The sequence below is a fragment of the Colossoma macropomum genome, unplaced genomic scaffold, assembly GCF_904425465.1.
Source record: "Colossoma macropomum unplaced genomic scaffold, Colossoma_macropomum, whole genome shotgun sequence".
NCBI classification, from domain to species: Eukaryota; Metazoa; Chordata; class Actinopteri; order Characiformes; family Serrasalmidae; genus Colossoma; species Colossoma macropomum.
The window spans coordinates 39,207,717-39,234,638 of record NW_023494799.1 but is presented as its reverse complement, the minus strand read 5'-3'; positions in this window follow the sequence as shown (position 1 = coordinate 39,234,638).

Here is a 26,922-nt window from a genome sequence, read left to right as displayed (position 1 = left end):
ATATACCATTTAATTTTTAATGCCGATATTCAGTTCTCCTTCAAAACACTAGAACTTTCATGGAGAGGCGGCTTTTGATGACAACTACACAACATCCAATAGACTGAAAAATGGTGGAATTAAAGCAGATAAACAGAGTGATACCAAGCAAACAAACCAGAGGGTAAACACTGGGGAACTTTACAATGTAAATATATATTCTGTGCATATGTAATGAGGCCAGCACCATGTTTGCATAATTGTTGTCTATTTTTGGTCCTCCGTTTAAGGTCGGTAAGCACAACATTGTCAAAATGTTGTTTAATTCAGTGAGTGATTTCGGATTTTAAAAAATAGGCCAGCTGATTGACTAACACCATGAACGGAAATCAGACGATATGCCTGGATTTGTATTAACTGTAACTGGAGAATTACATATTAATGCTACACTTGACAGAAAGGCCTCAGCTCTATGCCCCCCACGTACACAAACCAGAGCCAAGATGAAAGGAAATGAGAAGCAGAGATTCAGAGATCCAGACAAAGTGAGGCGCAGCAAGTTGAAGAGACAGAGCAAGCGAGAAAGAGAGAGAGAGAGAATCTGAGCACCTGCGTAACAAAAGCAAAGCCTTCTTCAAATGAGCATTCACACACAATTACACTGGAGAGGCTTGCTGCCATTGTCACCAGGCTGTTCTTCCTTTACCCCCCCAAGCAAGTTGTGATGCACCTGCATCTGCTCATTCACAGCACGAGACGGAGCTGGAGCGGCGCCAGAGCTTTCCCACTTCAAGCAGCGCCAGGGACCGCACATATTGATTTGCAATACAGCATAATAGGCCATCAGCTTAATTATTACTGGAGAGAGCGCATTGTTCTCCCACATTTTTCTTCCCCTCCAATCGCAGAGAATTGCAGAGGGGAGGAAAGAATGACTCATGATGCTCAGATTTGCATACCTTTCCAACAATGCTGCCTCACTGGTTGATGGCTGAACGGAGCTGCGAGTTTATTTACAGTGCGTCTGCATCGGGAGTCGTGAAATGTTCAAACGTTTTTGGTTGTGGTTCCTGTGATCAGTGCTTGTGAAGATGTTCACAGGAGCTGCAAAGGCCAAGAGGGACCGTGTCCAGTATATAAAATTATTCATGCATTTCGAGACCTGGGGATGTATGCACGAAACTTCTCAGACTTAGAATGCTGATCAAGGATCAATCGCATCCTTTCATTTCTTGATGAATATGATTATTTAGATGCAGGGACCTGAGAAGGCCCTTGGTCAGTACTTCAGAGAGAGTTCAGAAGTAGGCATGGTCTACAGTATTAACACACTGAGGGCACAGTTAGAGAGCGGGACAGTCTGTGCTTGTGTGTGTGTGTGTATGCATATTTATACTTTACCTGTATACAGACAGTACTGTAAAAAAGTCAGGGACCACCCTCCGTTAATTTAAGTTCCATTCAAAAAAGCCAGAAAGTACAACGGCATTTTAGGGCCACTGTTAATAAAAATAAAAATAGTAGACTTTGAGAATAAAGTCGTAAAATTTCGAGAAAAAAGTCGTACTACATGATATTTCAAGAATAAAATCGTATTATTTCAAGAATAAAGTCGCAGAATTATGACAAAGTGGCATTAATACCAGGGAAAGGTCGCAATATTGTGGCCAAAAGCTTTGCAAAAGGAAGGCAGCACCTCCTCGTGTTAAATGAGCGGCGGTGAGTTGGTGGAGTTCTACTTTCATATCGATTCACCCATAAAGAAACACTCAGTCTCCCTGTCTCTCCTGCACATCAGCACCAGCCTGTTATTAGTATAAGAACCGGCTGAAACGGCTGAGCAGGAAACTGTGTTTATCTAGAATAAAGAGCCAGACGGACTCGGAGGAAACTGTCTGTCTGTGTTGTTGAAGGAGAATCTCAGGCAGGGTCGTCTACACGGCTATCGGGGCTCCATCTCCCCCCATTCAGAGAGGACATGAAGTTTCACACACAGTGAGAATGATGATCAAAATGATCCACAGAGAGACAGGAGTGAGTGGAGCTCCAGCACCAGGACAGCAACCGAGACCCCAACGCGTTACGGCAGCCCCCCTACAGTTAGCCCACTTTATCCTCCAAATATTAGAACTTTTTTCTCGAAATACCATGACTTTATTCTCAAAGTCTACTATTTTTATTTTTATTAACAGTGGCCCTAAAAGGCCCTTCTGAGAAAGTATGGAAAAAGTCAAAGGATTTCCAAAAAATGATTAAAAGACAGAGAAAATGGGACGCCTAACAACCGTCCAAGACCTGGTAGACCACTGAAACTTTCACCGCAGATAAACAGTACTTTAAGAAGCAGGAGAAAATCAAGCTCCACTTTTGCGTCCAGGTGTTTCTGACCATCCCAATTGAATAATGAAGCTGCTGGAACAATGGATTAGCCACCCCTGAGCCCAGACCTTAACATCACTGAATATTGTTTGGATTACTTGGATTGCAAAAAGCAGAAAATGCATCTTCTAAGACCCATGTGTCACACACAAGACCCGTGGGCCAAGTCAGGCCCATGACACAGTCCTATTCGGCCCGTGAAATTATTTTAATTTTCTATTCTTATTAGCCCTTTCACCCTGAGATGCACTACAGTCCCCAGCATGCACTGCAGCACAGTGTTCATTCTGACCCCTTCCTCTAAAAAACAGTCTGTGGGCCAGCAGTTACACAACAAGAAGAGATGTCTGGTGTCTAGTAAGCAAATAAGCAGTTTAAAAAACTACCTAAAACAATTTTTTGTTTAAAATTATTTTTTAATATGTATTCAAAGCCTATTTTGCTGTTGCAGTTTTGGCATATTTTGATTAAACAATGGCCTGTTCGGGTCGTGGACAAAGGTTAAGTAAAAATGAAATAAAAACACAGCTGGCCCGCGGGTGTGCTGAGGATTTTTAACCCTTTAATGTTCTGCTCAAACATTTGGTAGAGCAAATTTTGAGTCACTACATATGACACGTGAATATTTTAAAAACTGGGGGGTCAAAAAATGGAAAAAAAAAAACAAAAAAAACACCAATTGTTTTTATTATTGACCTAAACAATACAAAAAAAAATCCATTGCTTTTTTCTTGGTGAGGACATTAAAGGGTTTAAGCAGCCCTTTTAGTGGTTGAGTTTGACACCCCTGTTCTAAGACTTTGGGGGTGTGGAAAAACGTCTCTTCGGGGGAAAAAATTATATATATGTACAAATACGCTCACCGAACATGAACATCATCCTAATACTGGGCAGAGTCTCTCTTTGCCCTCAAAACAATCTCAGTTCTTCAGATTTTGGAAACATCCCTTTAAGATTCCACTTTTCATGCTGCGAATCTCCCGTTCTTCACATCCCAAAGGTGTTCTACTGGATACAGATCCAGTGACTGGAAAAGGCCACTGAAGGACACTGAACTTACGGTCATGTTTGTAAAACTAGTTTAATAAACAGGTGGCATGGTGCATTCTCAGTAGCCATTAGACGATGGGTAAATTATGACTACAAAAGGATTGCACGTTAAATACTCAAATAGGCTGTGATGATTGATTAGAATTAACAGGCGCAAAGTGTGCCAAAAAACACTCCTACACCATTACACCACCTCCACCAGCCTGGACTGCTGAAAAGGCAGGGTAGGTCCATGGATTCATCCTGTTGGACGCCAAATTCTCAGCCTACCATCTGTGTGCCTCGAATCGAGCTATGTTTTTTCCAGTCTTCAGCTGTTCTGTTTTGGTGAGCCTGTCTACTGCAGCCTCAGCTTTCTGTTTTTGGCTGACAGAACTGGTACCTGACTTGGTCATCTGCTGTTGTAGGCCACTTGCCTTGAGGGTCAACATGTTGATGCTTTTCTGCTCACCACAATTATACAGAGTGGTAATCTGAGTTACCGTAGTAGAGTTTCTGTCAGCTCAAACCAGTCTGGCCGTTCTCCGTTGACCTCTCTCGTCAACAAGGCGTTTCTGTCTACAGAACTGACGCACACTGGATGATTCTTCTTTATTGCTCCATTCTGAGTAACTCTACAGACCGTTGTGTGTGAAAATCCCAGGAGATCAGCAGTTTCAGAAACACTCACCCAGCCCGTCTGGCACCAACAATCATGCTGCGGTCAAAATCACTGAGATCACATTTATTCCTCATTCTGATGGTTGATGTCAACATTACCTGAAGCTGCTGTCCTGTATCTGCATGGCTGTATTCACTGCACCGCTGCCACACTACTGATTAGACGATCGCATGAATGAGTAGGTATACAGGTGTTCCTCAGAAAGCGCTCGCTGAGTGTATTTTTTTTTTTTTAAACTGAAAGCAAGTTGAAAATAATGGAAGCTGTGATAAAGACAAAGGGTGGACACACTAAATACTTAAAAATATTGATATTATATTTAGTTATTAAGACTTCTGTCTAACTTTCTGTTAAATATTTCTTCAACTTGTACTAAATGGCTGTTTTGACTGGAAAAATGGTGGTCTCTGAATTTTGCACAGTACTGTATGGGCTTTTTTGTCATGCAACTAGTTTGAGCATCATTTCTGATTCTGATACCACCGACAATTTCTTTAAATGGTTACAATTCACAGAACTCTGAAGCCAATATGGTAACTAATAAATAAATAAATAATCAAAAGCAGAGACTGATTTTGTATACTTTACTCCCAGAATGACTAAAGGAGCCTAGAACACAAAACTATATATTAAATATTTTATTTTTGAGACATAATTCAGACATTCACTCATATTTATTACATTCATTCAGTTTATATATTATATTTATTTAGATATTATATTTATTATAATACATAAAAGCTAGCTAAATCACAGAGCTTACTCTGGTTGCAATACATCTCGTTAAGTGCAGCAAACTTGCTAATGAGAATGAGACTTCGTCTTAAACTTTTACCAAAGTTGACCATGGCCTGTCTGAAGATGGCCACAATAAAACACATTTTAGATTTAGGTTACCAATAAAGGCAATAGCAAAGCACATTTTTGTGTGTAGCCTGTCACCAGAAGCAGGTAAAAACACTCTTCATTAGAAGACTTACGAAGACTTCCACTTCTACTAGCGTAACAATAAAAGCAAAATCAGCTGTGTCACTCAACTTCTGATACAGGTAAACAGACTAAAAGCAAGAAATCTAAAGCTAAATGCTGACTGAAATTTGATGCTAAATGCTGAATGAAAACAGTGAAGTCTGATCAATATTAAGCCCTTATTTCCATCAAAATTTGTATTGCTCATCTTAATATTAACTTATTCTATTACTGTTAAATTATCACCTGTAAAGCACTTTGTGCTGCTACCAGTATGAGAAGTGCTCTATGAATAAGGCTAGTGTTATAGGGTCATTCTACAGAAACGTCCATTTTTGTGTCCCTAGCTTTTACAGATATATTACACTTAAAAAAACATGTTAGGGTTACAATTTATTTATATATATATATTTTTATATTTTTATTTAAAATAAAACAATAAGTTATTTTAACAATTACACCTTCTTGAGCCTCAATTTAGCAATATTGGTTTTTAAATCAATCATATCGAATTCCAAGCACCACAGAAGAGCTCGTCCTCACAGTCGTGTGATGGATGAGGCCATATTTTGAGGTAAAAAACATGTTTTTCTGCAGTTTTAACTGCAATAATCTATACATGACTATGGAATATATAAATTAAATGACAAAGAAAACAAACGGCAAATAAATATTATAAAATATATAATGAACGTTGTGGTCCCCAGGAGTCGTGTCACTGGTGTTACCGCATAACAAAAAATCTCTTATTATAAATAAAATAAAAATCACACTGATGACATCACTTGACTTCCTTTTACCTGTTTTCTGAGGATCTATGAAGAAAAGCACATGGTGAGTCCACTGTGTCTTTCAGTTATCAGAGATTTTCTCATTTAGCTCATGATTTCATATGAAGCTTTTAGCTGAAGTCACTGGTGTGACCGACTTTATTCTGAGGTAACTGTGAAAAAATAGAACACAAATGGATTAAATTCCATATTTTAGTGGATATTCCATGATTGACAACATGTGGTTTGATGATCTGCAGCAGCCGTTTTGTAAAATGCATTGTTCATTAAAAATGTCTCTGGTGTTTCCTTTATTATGAGTAACACCAGTGAGGATCAGTAACACCAGTGACTCCTATGGAGAGACAGAAAAGTGGACGTCTCTGTAGAATGACCCTATATTACTTAATATTATCACACAAACAAATGCTTTTCTGTAGTAAATGCATTAGAGTTGGGCAATTCAGTCAAATTTGATTTTCCAATTTGTAAGGCATTATCCAAAAATATCTGAATACTTTAGTCGACTGCAGTAATCTCTTTATGTTTGCTTCTTTGGACTTTTTGGAGGCAGGTTCTACGCTGCCCTCTGGTATAGTTTATGGTTTATGGGTTTTTCAATACTATATAATGTCAGAAGCTAAGCTGCATATCAGAAATCCTACTTTACTATTCAATTTTTTTTAACTATCATGACTTTTGGAATATTTGAAAAATCATGACTCGTCCCCAAAATGCATGAAGTGAATTGAAATAAGGAATCAGACAAAATAATCAGTAAAATTAAACCACTTTCTCTCCATTCCTAAACAGAACTGTCAGACAATACCACCCTACATGAGATGCCACACACCAAAATACCCTCAATTACAATCAATCCTGTCTGAAATTAGATGCCTCCATGTCAGAATCATGCAAACCAAGATCACATGACTACAGAACTCTAATGTCTTTCACAGTGTCTAAGTGTGTGTAAACATTTAGGATTGAAATACACAGCATACTGAGCTCCACTGCTGCTTTTCCCCTCACTTGGCTAACATGCTGAGCGATATCCAATCCCCTTATCTAATATACTATAATCAGAACTAAGATAGACATGGGCTATGCTCAGTCAGAGACCACAGGGATGAGCAGTCAGACTCAAGGTGGTAGAGATTTACCAAAGCGCAGGATGTGGCCTGACACCCTGCTGGACTTGCTTTGCTGGAATTGGTCAGGCAAGACAAAAAATGATCTAGAAAAGGAAAAAAAAACACAGAAGAGACACCAAAGACTGAAGAATGAAATGTCAAAATGTCAAAGGGGTGCTGGGATTGTTCAACCAGTAAAGAGCTGTTGCTCGTCTCTTTTCGGGGCATGAGAATGTTTTTTCAAGCATCCATCACATGCACAGATACAACTTGGTTATGTCAGTTTTTTTTTTCCAGGCCTATAGGTTAGCTGAGGTTAGGCTGGGTGGATGCGTTAAAAATGAAGGGACTGTATTAATTCACTGTGCGATCCTGTATGAGAAAGCCCAGCGACGGCGCTTCCCAGTGCGAGAGCGATGGGGAGGGCAGGGAGTGAGCACATGCTTTAGAGTGGTGTGGGTCTAGTGGTCAGGCCCTCCACTCCATGTTCGACTGAATCAGGCCTCAGACTGGCCCTCTCAGGAATGCATGAGACTGTTTGTGTTGGACGGGCCGCTATGTGGTCTTAACCCATTTCCTTGTACTAGGCACAACAGTTAACTCATACACCGAACAAAATGCTACTTCTTCCAGCACAACTGCTGCAGGGAGGGCTCGTAAAATACTATTCAAACACGTCGCTGCTTAAAAAACCCTAAATAAGACTCGTTTCATTATTTTTATGAAAGTGCCACCTCAGTTAAAGGAAGACTCTATCTTTCAATGGAAAAGGCTAAACGAGACGTCATACTGGTTTGTACGTGAAAGGTCTCTTTTATGATAGGTGTAAAAGGGGTATTTATCATGATAATCTGGGTAGGAGAAATGTATATCATAGCCCTGTGTGTGTGTGTGTTTCTCTGCTCTTTTCTCTTGGCTTTTAGACGTAGCTCTGAAACATCTATGGCCTATAGCTTAAGGACTACCAGGGGGAGCTGACAGTGAAGCTATCGGAGTAGAGGTGGAGTTGGGGCGGGGGGTTGTAGCTGTGTCCATGGGCAAATTTGCAGCTCTGAGGAGGCGACGGCTTTATTCCTGTCAGCAAACAGTGCAGCAATCTCCTAGAGAAATAGGCTTTGTGTCTGCTAGGGTCCCAACAGAGCGGGCCCACAGATCTTTCCAATCTAAAAGCCCAGCCTGTGAACAGAAAGCACACAGAACAACTCAGGGCCAATTCCCAGCACCCCACAACCTCCCCCTCCAACCCAACCCCATCAGCCTCAACCTCCCTGCCCACAGACAATGTTTTCTTTGGCAGGCCACTAACTCCTTGACAAGTCTAGCAAGGAACTTGTTATAAAGACACTAAGGGTATAAAAAGGTAAAGCTTATAGGTTGCCAGACAGGTAAGCCTGTTTAGAGTGGAAAATGGGATATCGTAGGCAGCCTTCACAGATACAAAAAGAGCATTGTTTAAATATTATATATATATATATATATATATATATATATATATATATATATATATATATACACATTTTTTTTTTCATTGCAGCTAAAAGAAACTGACATTGCGCTCAGCATAAATGGTGCTCCACAGAATGTATTTCTTCTCAGAGAAAATCTGTGTACGTAGGCACTAGAGTCTGTATGTGAAGTGTGTCAGAGAAGAATCACTGTATTAAATGTTTTATGTTTTTGCTCCCCATCCATCACAATCTCCAGGAATTTGTTAGCGCAGGAGAGAGTCAACATGATGATTCTGTGCGACTGGCCTTGTGCACCCGTCTCAAGAGAAAGATCACGACTGACGTGAACACTCTCTGTTCATCTGTGTTGTCAAAAGCAAACAGGACTGTTTCACAATAATCTCATGACACATCCTAGCTGGAATACAGGGAGCCCCTGCTGACACAATAGCAGCTGAAAGGAAACAGCACTTGAGGATCTGTAGTGTCAGGAAAGCACCAAACCTGTTATAATGAAGTTTTCTGAGATTTATTCCAGACTGAACTGGCCATTTAGCCTGGAGTTTTTTAGTAGTACTAGACACACTGCAGTACACGTGTAGTCATAAGCCACTGCATAATGTCCAAGTTTTCTTATTGCCAATTCCCACTCACTATCCAGGCTCACCATCACAGAAGACACACTGATTTGGGAGATTAAGAGGCTATCATGTGCTTCTACCGCGACATGTGTGACCAATAGGGCTGCCACAATTATTCAAATAAACTCAATGACTTGACACTTCATTCTTTATTTCGTTTACTTCTTGTTCAGTCTTTTTCAAAAACTTTGATTCCTAAATTAATTGTCAAAATAATTGGCACAATACTAGACAGTGACCACAGGGACAGCCCTAACTTCTAGATGGTGACCACAGTGGCAGCTCTAACCAGGGCTCCAGTCTAAATTTTTTCAGAAAAAAAAATGATAGCCATTCAAGTGATACTGTTTTTGTTTACAGTTTACATACAACATTTATATTTAGTTTTTTCTGTTCTTTTTGTCTGGACCAAATGATAGTGTTTTGCATTGTTTACATATAATATTTATTTTTCATTTTTTCTGTCTTTTTGTCCTATCATACTACAGAATCACAACAAGAACACATGAATGGTCCACAAGCATTTATTTGCACAAGTATGAGAGTATGTGTATCAAAACAAGACGCTGTTAGTCTGGAGCCTTCCCACTGCATATTTTATTACTGATGTCAGAACAAAACCTTGTATCTCCAAAATGGTAACTATACAGGCGAAGGAAAAAACCTACTTTACTTTTAATGTATGTCAATGGAGCCCTGCGATGGACTGGCGACCTGTCCAGGGTGTATCCTGCCTTCCGCCCAATGACAGCTGGGATAGGCTCCAGCACCCCACTGCGACCCAGAGGGATAAGCGGTTTAGATGATGTATGTATGTATGTATGTATGTCAATGGAACCAGACTTTTTCTAAGTAATTGTAGGCTGTTTCTTTTGTTTCATTCATCAAAAAATTACCCACAATGTAAAAGGCCAACAGGCATTTTCAAATTATGTCAAAAACTGAAAAACGACAAAAATAGAGATATGAGGTTTTGTTCCGACAGCAGCGATATGCAGCGCTGTAGAGCAGCTGTACACGCTTGCAGGAGAACACTAACTGTCCAAATCTGTACATGTGACCTAACAGACACCCACTATTGGTTAACATCGCTCTCAACTGAAAGTGAGCCATCCATCCCACCCAGAGAAGGAAAAGACATAACCATCTCTAGACAAAAAATGAGGGCCTATGTTAGCCTTGTGGTGAGTGGTGGGAAGGGATGAGGCGGAAGAGGTTTGATTTGACAGATGAGTACCCTGTCCAGCTGGAGGAGAATGAGTACGAGAATGAGAGCGGGAGAGAGAGACAGAGAGAGAGAGAGAGAGACAGAGAGAGAGAGAGACGAGAGAGAGAGAGAGAGAGAGAGACTCAGTCATCAGTGGCTTTCAGGCTGAGATGTCTTTCCATTCCTCTTTTGTCCAACTCCTCCAGATCCTCCCTCCACTTGAGGCATGTTGCTGCTGACGCTGGGGAAGGTGTGCCAAGTGGGTTTCAATTCAAAATTACAGGCCTTTTTCCGTTTCACTTGTCACTGGAAAGAACGCGCCATTCACCCTGCCAGGCTCAGTTGAGAAGGATGTGCAGGGAACGCAGGAAAAAATGTCCTCCAAAGTGCCTAAAATATATTGTAAAATTCACACAAAACAAATCATATGGAGAGGTACGGGAATAAAGAAAGGACCGAGTGACGGTGTTAGTTCGACCTGGGTAAACCTTAATAAGCCCTAACGAGCAACTGAGATGAAAACTCGAGAATGTGCTAAAATGAGAAGTGGCCATATCCTGTACCGTACCGTAAAACTAGACATTCACAAACAAAAGACATTCCTCAACCTCCATCAAATGTGAGACAACAGTAAGTTCAGGCTGTTCTGTGACAGAAGATAGCCGTTTCCTCTCAAGCTACAATTCCCCCATTCAACGTGATGGGTATATAAGAGTCCACTCAAAGATAAAGCAGAGCAGATCATTCAAGTAACAAATGAATGCAATACACAGCGTTTAATTCATTCACTTAGGACTCTATTTTTCCAATCGCCCCTGATTGGGTAAGTGTTCCATGTTCTGCTGGCAAATTGATTCTAAACGTATCTAAACGCCCCCACGGCCTGAGCTACTGGCACTTGATTTACGGCACCCATGAAGTACAGCACACCATACCGGCACATGTATGACCTGAATATATATGAACTCTACTGCTTGAGGTCAGTGAGCAGTTCAGTTCAAAACTGCTGACCAACATGTTTGCTGGGGCAAACTCACATGATTCATTAGAATTCTCTGTATTCTTTTATGTGCACAGATGGAAAGATGTAATGATGTCAGAGAGAGAGAGAGTTCCTGAACACAAATTCACACACACACACACATATATATATATATATTATATATTATATATTATATATATATATATATATATATCGCTGTTGTCGGAAACTTTACAGGAAAATGAAACAACATACTTCAATAATGTTTAATGTAAGTCAATGGAACCAGACTTTTTTCCAATCATTTTTGGACGTGTTTCGGTCCATTCATCATGAAATTTATACAGTATAAAGTGCAACGGACATTTTAAAATTATGTCAAAAACTGAAAAACAACAAAAAAGCAAATACAAGGTTTTGTTTTGACAGCAGTGAGATATATATATATATATATATAACACAGCACTATTTAATGCAAATGCTTTACTTATAAGTACTTTTTGGTCACCAAAATACCACCGCAAGTCTTCTGCCAGTCTGAAGATGCCACTTTTCCCACACTGGGGCTGAATCTCAAACGCCTTCCTGCTCCCTACATAACTAGCGCACTACGTAGGAATTTAAATACTGACTCCTGCACCCAACAATGCAAAATATCGCTAAAATGGTCATTTGGGATTCATCCACATTCATACTCGACAGGCAGTCACTATTTGACAGGATCGGGCTCTACAGTCACAGCCGGCGCTGTAGTTCAACCACAGACTGAAACCCATGGCGCAATCTCCATTGTCTCCCGAGACAGATGGATGCCAACATGGAGCTGTTTGAGATTCAGCCTGGGTTTGACACGACTTCTGACTGAAACACGGACATCTGAAGTGTGTAAACCATTCAGGTGACATTGTTTACACTTTTACAGTATCATTTTTCAGCGCATCATATTGTGAGTACTTTAATTCAAGTCTGTGATATTAATGTTCGAGTTGTTTAGCATGTCTGCTATCTTTTAGCCCTTCAGTTTAAACAAAGAACAGGTTCTTACTTCAGTACACTCGGTGCTTCGTGCGATCAGAGTATAGTTGTTGTGAGGCGTCATAGCCGTGGTATATCATGGACTTTTCACAACGCCTTTGAACGCGGCTCAGCCAGTCAGATTTTAGGACCAGAACTCTCCGTTTTATAACGTCCATTTCTCCACTGTGAGAAGACTAAATGCTGTGGGTCTGCAAGGATGTGAAGTTGTCTAGAGTCCAGGCCTCAACATCATTGAATGTGTTTGTGATTACTTGGATTGTGAGAAGCAAAAATGCAACCAACTTCTAAGACTGAACTTTGAAGGTGTGGAAAATTTCCTTGCAGATTTCTTTGAAAACCTGAGAGCAAGTCTCTTAAAAAGAAAGGAAGCTATAAGCGTGTAAATATAAGTGTGGACCCTCTGAAAACTTACGTGTTGTTTGTAATTTTTCTATTGATTTTTTAAATGTGTTTTCTGTTTTCCTCCCCTGACACTGAAAAAATGACTAAATTGTACTTGCCATTCTGATTGAAACTGTAAAAAATGAAGGGTGGTCTCTGACTTTTGACAGTACTGTAATTTTCATATTTATTTTTTATTGAAGGTTTTTACTTGTTTCAGAAACCAGTGGAAGGTTTTTTTTTGGCATAAAACAACTACAAAATCCTCCATACTTAGACAATTTCCATATCAATGAAAAATATGCACTGAGTTTTTCCATTGCTGGATTCGTTTTCCTCCCACCTTTCACCCAAATACACAAAATATCCCATGTTGGTCCTTAAATTACAGACAGAAAACAGTCTTGCCTTGCAAAGTCTTAACAAAGGCCATTTCATTTCTGTTCTCAACACTGTTCTGTTCACTTTTTGGGTGTAGGCTAAACATAGGCTGGAAATGTAATTTTTAATGGCTAATGGCTTGTACTGCTAAAATTAAACAGCCTCTCACCACAATGGTAGCTAACAAAAAAGTGGTAATGCTGACTAACAAAAGATAATCTATTTAATTTATAGTATTATATCTTTTGCTTGAGAGAAATCAGCCTTTTATTACTTTAATAAACCTCAAGAAGAGAAGAGAAAAACAGGTTTTAAAACACCTTTATATTAACCACAAGAGAATCTGTTGCACTAAAAACTGAGCAAAAATGGCAGAAGTTCCACCATTCTTCAGAATGCAAGACCTCTTTTTTTCTCCTTTTTTAAAGACAAAAGCAAAGTAGCTGACTGGAAATCACTGTTTCCTCTTTTCTCTGCAAAGGACATCATTTGATGACTTCAAGGCTTTTCTTCTTTTATCAGAGAACTCCCTTTCTCTCTCTCTCTCTTTTAATGATCAGGACTTTGTTCCAGCTTAAACGGGATTTTCCATAAAAGCCACAGTAAACACATACTTCCCAGGCAAACGCTTCCTCCCCATAATTTCAGTCAGCTTTGCCTTTATGGCAGCCAGTGAGCTATAAAGTGAAGGGGGCAGCCGCGTCAGATCCCAGTGTTAATTGTTTTCTTCTTTCACAGAAAGACTTGGAGCCGTTCTTCAACCAGGGTGTTCGAGTTCGCCTCTGGCTTCGGCTGCAGCTAACAGAGAGATTGTCATGTTGGTGTTTTGTACTTAGTTGAACTGTTTGTGCGTAGATCTTAATAGTGTTGGTGGGAAAAAAATGAATAGCAATGTTTTGATTTGTTGAATAAAAAAAGGTGGAACGGGACCAATGGCTGCTCCGGGTAAGTGCTGATCTTGACAGTACTCTTTTTCTCCTTTGTGAAAAACATGACATATAATATAATAGCGAGTAACACACTGTTTTCCTTTCATCCTGTGTCAGTGTGTCGATCCGGCTATATGTGTTTGTGTGACTGCGGTAAATGCACAATAGAACTCATCCTCAGGCACGCTGGGTAAATACACACTGACAGCCTCCCCTGATGTGTTGTGTGTAATTCCGAGGGAGGGCTCTTGCGTCGTTGTGACAGTTCATCATCACGTCTTTTTCAGTCTTACAGAATAGCACCTAGCCTCCCTGTAGAAGACCACCACGGAGGCCTGCCAATCAGCGACCGGCCCTTACCCACCCCGCTCCCATGTTTGCACAAATGCCATGACCAGGTCGTGACACAAATATCAATACAGAACCCCGCAGACCTCTGCCAGGCTGCGGAAATAACTCGCACTTCTGCTCGAGCGTGGGAGCCCGGCTTCCAATACAGGAATACAATTCAAATGAAGGGTCGGCCTCCCTTTTCATTCCCCTTTTCAAAGAACCCGATCAATATAGCATGTACCGAGCGCTGATCCCACAAAGGCCAAAATATATGTAAACTTTTGTTTTACATGCAGTGTCTTTGGAATCAACTTCAAATGGAGGGTACTTCAAACACTGGGCGCCCACAAGACTTTGATCTGAGTGTGAATGCAATAAAGTTATGTTGCATTAAATTTTAAAAAGTGGACTTTAAAAAACAGGAGACCAGCAAGAAACCTGGACTGAAGTAAAAAGGGGAAAAAAAAAAAGAGCGAGAACTCCTCCAGAAGTCAGGATGAGCCTCATTAAAGCACAATGTGTCTTTAGAAGTCAAACAATCGATCGCTGGCATAGACAGCATCTCTCAATGGATCTGACTGTGAATTAGAATAAATAGTACACAAATAGAAGAGGCCTTGAGGTTCAAAGAAAGCAAGGCATATCTAATAAATCAGGAATCCCAGCAAGCTTCTGAGGAGCTTTCGCAGAGGTAAGGTTGTGGGAAACAGTAAAAGAAAATGATTAACTGCTGTACACTAAGTTTTTAGTGCTGTGACAAAACGGTCAGCTGATTCAGTGATACACGTTAACTTCTTTAACTTATTGCGCTTGTGGCCATAGTTCAAAGACTAAATGGTCCCAGTGGGTAATTTATGGGACATTTTGTCTAACTTTAATCCAGTGCTACATTCATCCAATCTGACATGATTATTCCATTGTGCCATGTATAAACGGAAAAATGACAAGGTTTTTTTGCGTTTTAGAGACATTTCAAAGAACCTAATCGAGCTAATAATACATCATACGCTATCTTATATACACCGATCAGGCATAACATTATGACCACCTCCTTGTTTCTGCACTCATCGTCCATTTTATCAGCTCCACTTACTATATAGGTGCACTTTGTAGTTCTACAGTTACAGACTGTAGTCCATCTGTTTCTCTGATACTTTGTTAGCCCCCTTTTACCCTGTTCTTCAGTGGTCAGGACCCCCATGGACCCTCACAGAGCAGGTACTATTTAGGTGGTGGGTTATACTCAGCACTGCAGTAACACTGACATGGTGGTGGTGTGTTAGTGTGTGTTGTGCTGGTATGAGTGGATCAGACACAGCAGCGCTGCTGGAGTTTTTAAACACGGTGTCCACTCACTGTCCACTCTATTGGACACTCCTACCTTGTCAGTCCACCTTGTAGATGTAAAGTCAGAGACGATAGCTCATCTGCTGCTGCACAGTTTGTGTTGGTCATCCTGTAGTCCTTCATCAGTGGTCACAGGACGCTGCCCACAGGACGCTGTTGGCTGGATATTTTTGGTCGGTGGACTATTCTCAGTCCAGCAGCGACAATGAGGTGTTTAAAAACTCCAGCAGCACTGCTGTGTCTGATCCACTCAGACCAGCACAACACACACTAACACACCACCACCACGTCAGTGTTACTGCAGTGCTGAGAATGATCCACCACCCAAATAGTACCTGCTCTGTGAGGGTCCATGGGGGTCCTGACCACTGAAGAACAGGGTAAAAGGGGGCTAACAAAGTATCAGAGAAACAGATGGACTACAGTCTGTAACTGTAGAACTACAAAGTGCACCTATGTAGTAAGTGGAGCTGATAAAATGGACAATGAGCATAGAAACAAGGAGGCGGTCATAATGTTATGCCTGATCGGTGTATATGTAATCGCATAATTCTGTACCTTATGAATACATCAATAATCACCCTAGCGTGCAATTGTTACTTCTGGCAGCACTATAAGAAAGAGCAAGCATCACTTTGAAATGGCAGTTGTTAACATATTAGGGAATAATTTGGTCCGGAGGCGGGCTTATATTTGGGGTGGGGATCTTTTCCATTAGAGTGTGATTAAATAATGATAAGCTGGTGAATTTTTACTGTGGCATTACAGTGGTGGGAGCCTATGACCCACTTTAAGCCTTCACATCTGATACAGATCCAGCCTTTGATAGTTCTTTCAATGCAGACGCTATCTGACAGTCACTTTTGGGTATTAAAATATGGCTCTCCATCACTTTTTCCTCTCTGCAGAGTGTGCACTTTTAAATGGAAGACATGCAGATCTGTGGGCTAAGGTGAATGTGACTGAGTGATGTCTCCTATAATCTGTTGGACATGTTATTCTAGAGGAGGATATTGAGGCTGCCCTCATGAAAGATTTATCTGGGATGAGTGGCTGAGAAGAGATGGAGCGAGAGAGAGTGAGTGTGTGTGTGTGTGAGAGAGAGAGAGAGCGAGAGAGAGAGAGAGCGATGAACACAATTCACAATTCATAAGAAGGACACTGACAAATACCTGTCAGTCAGTCGCACTTTACATTAGCATTCAATTGCCACTACACAGGAAAACATATAGAATACACCTTTTGCGATACCAAGGAAACAGATGGAAAATACACTGTAGATGAGATGTCAAAGTGGTGTAATAGAGCAATCATCGATATTGAACTGGATGAGGATGTGGAAATCAACACTTTATACAATACACCCAGAATCCCAGCCAGCCCCTCTAAACACACACACACACACACACACACACACACACACACACACACACACACACACACTTCTGTAGCAGTACAATGCGTCAAACGCGCTTAGAAAGCTTACAGAGGCTTTGTTGGCGCTAACTCTTAACTCTAAGCCCCAAGGCAGAGATCTAACACAAAGCTCATAATCTGCCAGTATGTTCTGTGTGTTGTGCTAGCGCTCAGCTCTGAGCTAGGGAGATGCTACTAGAGGAAAGACTCAGCCTTACTCTGTTTCCACATCAATCCCGCGCAACCTTTAGACATATCAGTTTATACTGAGACATGCTATAGCCCCAGACTCATTGGATATAAACAGTAATACCATCAAGCAAAGCTGGCGTGTTTTTATCTATGAAGCTTTAAGTTAGTTTATGGTAACTTTATAGGGGGAACCAAAAATATGTTCTAAATTTTAATATACACTGAAGTAAGATGTTACTCTACAATCCAAAAAAGTGTGTGAAATGCAAGTAAAAACAGAAAGCAGTGACTTGTAAACCCACTTTGAGCTGTGTTTGAGCAAAAACAGCACAAATACATTTAATGTTTTTATCTTTTTTATGTAAATATATGCTATGAAGTTATAAATATAACTATAATATGAAATTGAGACCTGCTTGCAACACATTCCAAAAAAGTTAGCACAGGGGACCGTTGTGAAATGTTCAAAACATCTTGAACAGTTCATGCGATCACGCTTGGATATAAAAGGAGCATCCACTCTGTCTTTTGTGAGCAAGAATGAGATGAGGCTCACCACTTCAGCGAATAAATCAATACCTCAGCAAATAATTCAGCAGTTTAAGAACAACGCTTTTCAATGCGCGACTGTAAGTACTTCACCCTCTATGGTGCATAATGGCATCAAAATATTCATAGAATTCAGAGAAAACTCTAAGGCTACGTTCACAAAGCATGTAAAACTGGCCCAAATCTGATTTTCCCAACAAATCTAATTTTTTGGTCTGTCTGTTCAGATTATCTTTTAAATGTGATCTGTATGCCACATCAGTCTGAACAGATCAGCTCCTAAACCGACCCGCATAGCTTCACATGGCGCACCTATCCAGAGGTAAACAATCATGACTTCCAACGAACTTCATCTTCGCCAGCATCACAGGAGCCACCATGAAGCTTCACTGACTGACAGCTGGGCTCATCACCCAGAATGTGTTCGAGCTTCTTTGGTTCGCGTCCTCAAATTCTTTAAACTTCGCTTTCAGACTTCTTCTTGATGCTGCTGCCTCGCTCTCCTGCGGCCGCGTTCGGCTGTTTCTTTATAAATCTCTTCGAACACGGAGGGTTTGGATGAGTCTCTTCTCATTTTTTTAGTGCAGAAACATCAGCCTAAATGTTTGGAAGTCCAGCAATTATGATGAATGTTGAGCTGGACTGACATAAAAGTCGCATGAATTCTGATCTGGCTGTTCAGACTGAGTCGCAATGCTGTATATCAGATACGTATCGGATTTCAGTAACACATATGAAAGCGTCTCAAATCAGAATTGAAAATGTCAGATTTAATGTGTTTTTGCTGTTCACACTGAAACACAGATACACATCTGTGTCACACATGAAGAAAAAGATCAGACATCACTGCATTAAAAAAGAGGACGCTTCTGTGACGGATATCATCAGATGAGCTCGGGAACAAAGACTGTTCATCGCAGCAGCCACAAATGTTAAACCTGTACGGTGCATGTGAAGCTATGTGAAGCAAGTACGTCATGTTATAAGCTATGTGAAGCAAGTACGTCAACAGCCACTAGAAACACTGCAGGCATCTCTGGTCTCAACTCCTCTGAAACTAGATTGAAGTGCAGTGGAAACATTATTGTGCTTGTATGAGTCAACCTTTGAGATTGTATACAGAAATAATCAGTGTTATGTTCAGATGGTTACCAGCGTAAAGTTCAAAAGCCAGGGCCCGTCATGGTAAGGCGGTTACACGTTGTGGAGCAAAATATCGCTGCTGTCGGAACAAAACCTCTCCAAAATAGTAACTTTACAGGAGAAGGAAAAAACCTACTTTACTTTTAATGTAAGTCAATGGAACCAGACTTATTTCCAAGTAATTTTAAGCCGTTTCTTTTGGTCCATTCATTATGAAATTTACGTGCAATGTAAAGGACAACAGACATTTTTTCAAACAATGTCAAAAACTGAAAAACTACAAAAACGAAGATACGAGGTTTTCTTCCGATATGCTGCCTTCTAGACAACGTCTTTTTTTAGAGACTTACGTTCTTATTCCAACATGACAACACTAAGTCACATCCTGCATGTTGCAACAACATGGCTGTGAAATCAGAGAGCGCAGGTGCTAGACTGCCTCGCTGCAGTCCAGACCTGTCTCTCATTGAAAAAGTGTGGCGACTGTCCCAACTTTTTTTTTTTAATTTGTGTTGCAGGCGTTCAACTTGGGAATAATGTATACTAGAATAACATACATAAATAAACAAAATAATAAAAATCAACAAATAATAAAAATAAACAAAGAAATTTAAATATTCATAAGGTAAAACAAAGGTGTTTTTACTGTTTTCAAATGAGTACAGGAAAAAAAACGTATTTATCAGTGCTTTTTTTTATTAGCATTTCACAGACTGTCCCAGACTCTTTGGAATTGAGGTCTTTAAGGAATCTTGGACTGTTTGTATTTGTCCATTCATCCCAAATTACTTACACAGTGTAAATGGAAACTGGCATTTTCAAATGGTGTAAAAAAAAATGAGTCATGAGGCTTTGATATGACCATGAGGATACGTTTTTATACCACATAAAAAGCCTCTCAATGTGACCTTAAATAATCATAATATCACTGACATTAATCTCAAGCTTAGTATGAAAAAATTTAGCCTAATGCTTGCTAACTTTGGCAACCTGCCTCTGGACCAAAACATACAAGACAATTGAAGAGACACTTAAATGCTGACACTGCTGCAACTCAAGCTGATGAATAAAGCTAAAGGGCAGAGACCATGGGAAGGATTGCGTCTGATCTGCCCTCCCTGTCTCAGGCTCTGAACCAGCGTGCCTGGTAGTATAAAAACAGAAAGAGAACAGAACACATTCGGCTTTCCTGAGTAACCCCACTGCTCTCTGTATAACGTCCCTGTTCTCTCTTACCAGTACCCCCCCCCCGTATTCACAGGCAATAGCAATTACACCCAGCGAGGGCTAAATGGCAAAGAAACATCAAATCAGCCTGGAAGGTTATAGAGGGGTTAGCATTTTAGAGGTCAGTTTTCTAATGCCATCCAACGAGAGCCATTTTCAAAATGGCTACTGCGGTTTAAAAGCTTAGAAAGCACTAGAAATACTGTTTCTCGTGTACAATGGGTCCATCTCAACAATAAGGCTTAAGTTCGGGTCATGGTTGCTAAGTGAACACATAATAGACTTGGTTTCAAAGTTGACCTCCATCTAAAACCAAATGGTCCCTTTGTAGTCAATTGATAATGATGGCCAATTGCTGCCTGTTACTTCTACCATTTTAGCAAAAATAAGACTTTTCTAGTGTCCAAGGGAGAAGAGAGAGATTCAGGTTTTAAGAAGAAGCTCAGAAGTGTGTACTTTCTTCCTGCTTTAGAGCAGGTAGGTCTCAAAGCTGGTGACCACCAGTAACCATTCTGTAAGTTAAAGAAAATGCACATACAAAAACTATATATATATGTGTGTGTGTGTATTCCTATGGTCTATATATATCATATAGCCATATCATATAGCCATATAAGGGTGTGATGACAACCTCCTGCCCTCTTTAGATCCCAGGTCCTGGATAAATAGCACTGTTGACTTGTTCACACAGGTTATTTTCTTGATTGTGAGCTGTAATACGTGATGATACAGGAAATTAAAAAGCTACATTTTCTTCCATTCCTTAAACAGCTTAATAAATACAGGGCGATTCAAAAAGATTCATCCGATTTCAAAATGATTTATTTCACTTGTACATCATTACAGAATAATGCAGTGAACTGTAAATGGTTTAAAAGTGCATAAAGTTTATTATGGAATTTTAAAAGGTCTCAGGATGAATCTCCTCCAGCTGTACGGACAACATCAATGCCATAGTCAAATTCATCCCATACTCGACTGAGCATGTCGGTGTCACTGCACTCACGGCTCTTTCAGTGCGATTTTGGAGATCATCCAGTGTTACTGGGAGTGGCACATGAACAGAACCCTTAACATACACCCACAAAAAAGTTACACGGCGTGAGATCTGGTGATGCTGGTGACTTTTTTCTTGGACCTGTTGGTCCCAATGACAACGCCCTAAACTGTCGGAGGTTCACTGCCATACTGACAGTCAGAAACTCTATGACCCCCTCTTTCAATTGGTATGTGATTGGTTCCTAGGTTGTAAAAATATGGCGTTTTGAAATCAGATGAATCTTTTTTATCACCTTGTATAATGAAATAACATACACACACACACACACATATATATATATATATATATATATATATATATGACTTTGTTGGCACTTCTGTAAAATGACTTGTCTCTTTCTGACAGTGGATCATGGAACCCACTGCACTGCTTGTCCACTTGTATGACTTTATACCTCTACCCTTTCTCTTTTTCTGGGGTGCCAGTTCCCTGCATTTCAGCATCTTTCTCTCTCTCTTTCTCCCTCTCTCTCCTCCAGCAGCCACTCCCTCTCTCTCAGCCCACACAGGGGTGATCAGCTGGAGGAAATCAAGCCCCACTCTACGTTTCCTCTCAACTGATTAAGATAAACTGCTTTTCAGCCATGGTTACCCCCGACCAATCAATTAAAGCAATCAATTAAAGGCCTGCCGGCTGAGCCTTCAGTAATTGAGGGTTGAATAAACATAGGCCTCTGATGGTGAACGATAAAGCCATAACAAAACCACGGCCATGAAAGGCGCTTGAAAAATGTAATTTTTCTGGGATTTGAATAAGCCGGCACTGTAAAACATCTAAACAAGAGGAGGGGTGTGCTTTTTTTTTAAATCCTCTCTTCCCCCCCTTGTTTGATGCTGGGTGTTCCCTTGCACTGCTGGCAAGGGTGCCCCAGGATGTTAAATATTGAATCTAATCTTAACAGCCTTTTCCAGTTGGCTATGGGCACAATAATAATAAAAAAGTCATTCGTTCAAATATGTGCTGGGAGCCAGTTAGTTTTCCAGCAAAAACAGAGTTACAGGACAGAATGAAGAGATTCTTCAGCCTGGCTGGGGTGGGTGGCCACAGTCTGCCCCTGGCTACAGGGCCAGTGAGGGTTCTGTATCCCTAATTCGATCACGACGTTTCGCGCGCCTTGCCTCTTTCCGTCTAAGCAGACGGGTCCAAAAGAAAAAAAAAAAAAGATCTTTTCCTTTTTCAAGCAAAATATTTTGCTTTTAGACGTACAGACAGGTAGGTATGTCTAGGTAATATATTTAGCAACACCTGAGCAGCACCCTTCATTGTTAGTTATGATGATGGGGACTGGTGAAGCAAAACAAGCTCCACATTAACGACAAACATTCAAGGGAACGTATCCACTATATCCCAGGAAAACGGTGGACTGTGGACTTCCTTTCTTTATTAGTGCTTTACGAGTCTTTCGGCTTTTTATTGCACGGTTTAACTCGCTGGCCGCCTCATAAAGGGGGGGCTGCACATTTGGTTTAGATTTGCAGGCTTTTGTTGAGGTTCGCTGATTGTAACTCCTCTGGGTTTTCCAGGGTGATGGTGGGCAAATGCGAGAGTATGAAACGAAATCCCTCTCCTCCCTTCAGATCGACTACATAAACTGCTCCAGCGAGGGATTCGATGCCAATCGGATTGGCTGACGTATGGGGGGGGGGCCAAATTAAAGACAGAGGGTGGCGTGATGGGTCCTCGTTTAAGCGTTTTAGATTTGCGTGACCCCTCTTCATCAGTAGGTCACCCGTTTACATGCCTACACTGTTGGGGTGAGGATCTGAGGCCTGGGCTCTTCCGAAAGTCTGCTTCCATGTTTTGATCACTCCCAGCAGGGGGCCGCGTGGCCTGGAACATGAGAGGAGGATGTGCGGCGGGACAGGGAGTGTGTGTTTCTGTCTGAGAATGTGAGCGCAGACAAGACAGGGAGAGTCACAAACTCACAGGATGGAGAGATGGAAAGAGAACCACCAGGTATTACCGCCTAGTTTCCACCTCGCCCGCCGAGCTCTGAACGATTAGAAATACACTACACGTTCTCCTGCCACACAACTGCTGTAGTCTGCCCTGACTCATTATCCACCCAGTATATAACATCATCTAACGTTTCCTTTGTGTTCAGGGACACTGCAGCAATTAGCTAACAAGTGGGTCATCCATTAAACAAGCCGCAGCCCTGGGAGTGCAGTGGGCCTCTGGGGCAACAACCCAAGCATTCAGCCTAGCAGAGCAGTTTAAAGAGAGAGGGGAGCCATTAGTAAACATTTACACAATCACAAAGACCTTCCAGATAACATCTGAGATCATTTTTATAATAGAAGCTCCAAGGCTTTGCTCACAGATATGTTTTATAATAAATAATATAGAATAACTGCTTTCTCTTCTGTTTCCTTACAGAGGTTAGACTTTTTTTGTTAGATGATGATTAAACAATCAGTGTTGTACCGCGAGCTGTAAAAAGGCTAATTTATAGACAATACTGAATACAAAACTGATGTCTGACAGCTCCGAGACAACTATATCAATACGATATCAATTCTATTCATATAGCTGTAGGATGCGTAGGCATGTCAGAGGTCCTGTACACTGAGGGATATTCTATCTCCAACAAAACCACATGTCCAAACACCATCTCGCCATTGACGCCTCATTCTTCACCTCACCCCTGTTGTTGAGCTCCATAAATAATGAAGGCACGCTGCGCTCGCAGAGATTGAAGTCCGTAACCCACTGCTACAATCCCTTCTCTGTGTGAAGAATACCACTGGGGCCAGGCTAGCAGCACGGTCCATATTGACCCACGACCTCCACTGTGCTGCCACACACACAAACACGTACAAACCCACACACAAAGCGAGTGTGCAGGCCTTCTCTCTGGACACTTGCCTCTGAAAGAGTTTACTTTAAAATAAATACTTAATGCGAAGCACCTTTTTTGATGAAATAATTCATTGACACACAGTAACATTTGTAATAACTAACCAGACACCACGTTCGGAGAAAAACAAATTCAAGGCTGATCAATAGAGGCCTTGGGGGTTTATTTACTGTACCCTGATCAAGGCTGTGAGATTAGTATAGGTATAGTGCAAATAGGCCTGCGCACACATAAACATACACACACCCTCTCTCTCTCTCTCTCTCTTTTGCCGTGGTGTGGGGTGGAAAAGGTGATGTGCTCTCATTAATATGACTATGGAAAACAGCCTTCGGGCACAAGGAATGCAGAAGAGTCCTGCGGAGGGCTCCACGGACACTACGGTCCATCAGGACCCCCGCACGCAGCACAATGGCGAAGGGTCTTCGGGTTTACCTCTGTTTCGTATCTCAGCAGTGCCGCTAAAAGGAGTTTGCCATAAAAAAAAAATCTATAATGCTAAGCAGAATGCATAATGCCACACAATAACACGCGGCCTGAGAAAACTGCCGCCGTAAACACGAAAGCCAATTATAACTAATTTATTGATGTCCAAGGTTCCATTCGTAAAATATTAAAAGGTGCAACAGATTTTAAAAGAAGGTGCAAAGAGATTTTTGATGTGGAGAACAGGTGCAAATCAATTATACGGCCGAGTAACGGCTTGCACACTCTGGAGGTTACGTTTTTGGTCTATGGCGGGCGAGCACGCCACCACGATCCACAACGAAATAAACAAAACTAAAAAAAGAACAACAACCAGATTTCCCCATAAAATTATTACACACATTGATGTAGCAGGAAACTGTCATATAGGCAACCGCAAATCTCCCTTCATTTGCCCACTAGTCTAACAACCTATCATCCGCTACAGCAGTAGCTTTATCTAAATTATCATTTGCTGACCCTGGAGGGAGAAATATGAATTCCAGCAATGTTATTCCGGCTATTAAAAATGAAACCGGCTGGAAATAACAAACAGCATTTTTGAAAAAGCGCAAGGAGAGGACAGGCTCTTTCTTAAAGCTGTCACTGCGTGAGTAATTAGAATTGCCCTCTGTGTCAGATTGAGACGAGGGTGCGCACGCACTCACACTTAGATATTCATCTTTTTCCGTGCAGCCAGCACTGATGGCAACATCTTTCTCTCCTGCTCCATCTTGCACCGGATTTGCGCCTCCTCACTCAACGAGGCAGACAAGGCAAGTGTTACAAATATGTGTTTTATATTCAGCAAAAAAAAAAAAAATTAAAGTCAGATGGAGAGGTCTTGCGGTGTAATGTGTGGAGGACTTATATGACAAAAGAATCACAACTGCAAAAGGTTGAGTCGGACACACTAATTAGCTGATCGTGACATAATGTATCACACATGTGTTTAAGCTGTCCAATTATGCCAAATATTTCAATGGAATGCAAATGCATTTACTTAGCAAATAAAGCTGGACAGGGTGTTATTCGCTGAAAGTAAATTATTTACAATAGTTGTGAATTTATGCAAGCCTAATTGCAGAAATAGTTTTTGTGTCAGATGTGAAATTAAGATGAACAGTACATGAGGTCTACACCCCTGAATAAGCAGCTTATTAATATTCATAAAATAAAAGTTTATTCTGAAGTGTCAACACACTCAAACATATTTGTTGTAGATTTTTTTTTTAATTCTAAATGTAATTGATTATTCAAAATTACAAAGGACAAAATGGTTTGAGGAGGGAAGAAGATAAATCACAAGCTATAATGTGAAGATTAGATTGCATTAGATTATAAGAACTGCATTTATGTATTGCTTGTGGCCGACCGTCTGATTCTCACTCGATAAAAAATGAGCGTAAAAGGACTGTCGGGTATTGAGTGATGTGCTTCCGTTAGCAGAGCACTGCTAGGGTGAGCGTACACACAGTGCAGGGTCTTTTCATGCCAGTAGATGGCAATATACAGTGCTTCTGACTTCTGTCTGAGATTAGACGCTGTGTGACGTGTGTGTGTATAACTGACTTCACAGAACTTGTACTACAGGTTCACCCGTTAGCTCAAAATCAATGTCATTAAAATACTACGGCCTTTTTCAGAAACTACTGATTCAGTTGCTTTAAACAGGACAGAACATGGGTGCCTAAACTTTTAGTCTTGGGGAGCCAAAGTGCAATGTTTGTGGTGACTGAGGGTCAAAACTAAATACAAAAAAACAATGTTGGTAGGGTTCAAATACGGTTTCAAGTAACAAATCTTTTTGTTTATTTATTATATAACACTACAGTATATTTATATATTTTCACCATATAAATAAAAATGTAAAATATGTTTGTTCTTTTATTGTGAGAAGGTTTGGGTTAACTTTTTGGTGGGCCAAAATCAAACATCCAAACGGGCCAACTTTGGACAGCCTATGGTATAAAAGCTTAACTACATACACACTGATTCTAAAAAGTAATTCATATTTTGATGCGAATTAAAAAGTTCTGATCAACATCATTATCTGCCCGTATATGAGTTTATTTTTTCTCTCATATGTATATGTGAAGAGATACTGTAGGAAAAAAAAATACCTTGAATTTAATTTATTTAACATTTACAATATTTTCTTTTTTTAATGTTTTATGGAAAAGACTTTGCTCAAACTTTGCCATTGTTGCAGGAAGAATATGTTCACGTGTTTAAGTATGTTAAAGGGAGTTGACCCTACAAACAAATATATACTGCAAACATGCAACAAAAAGAAGGGATCTGTAAACAGAGTTCATCAAAATATAACTAAAGAAAATAATCTATGAAGTGCTCCTCGTGTTTCTGGCTAAGCCGGGACGG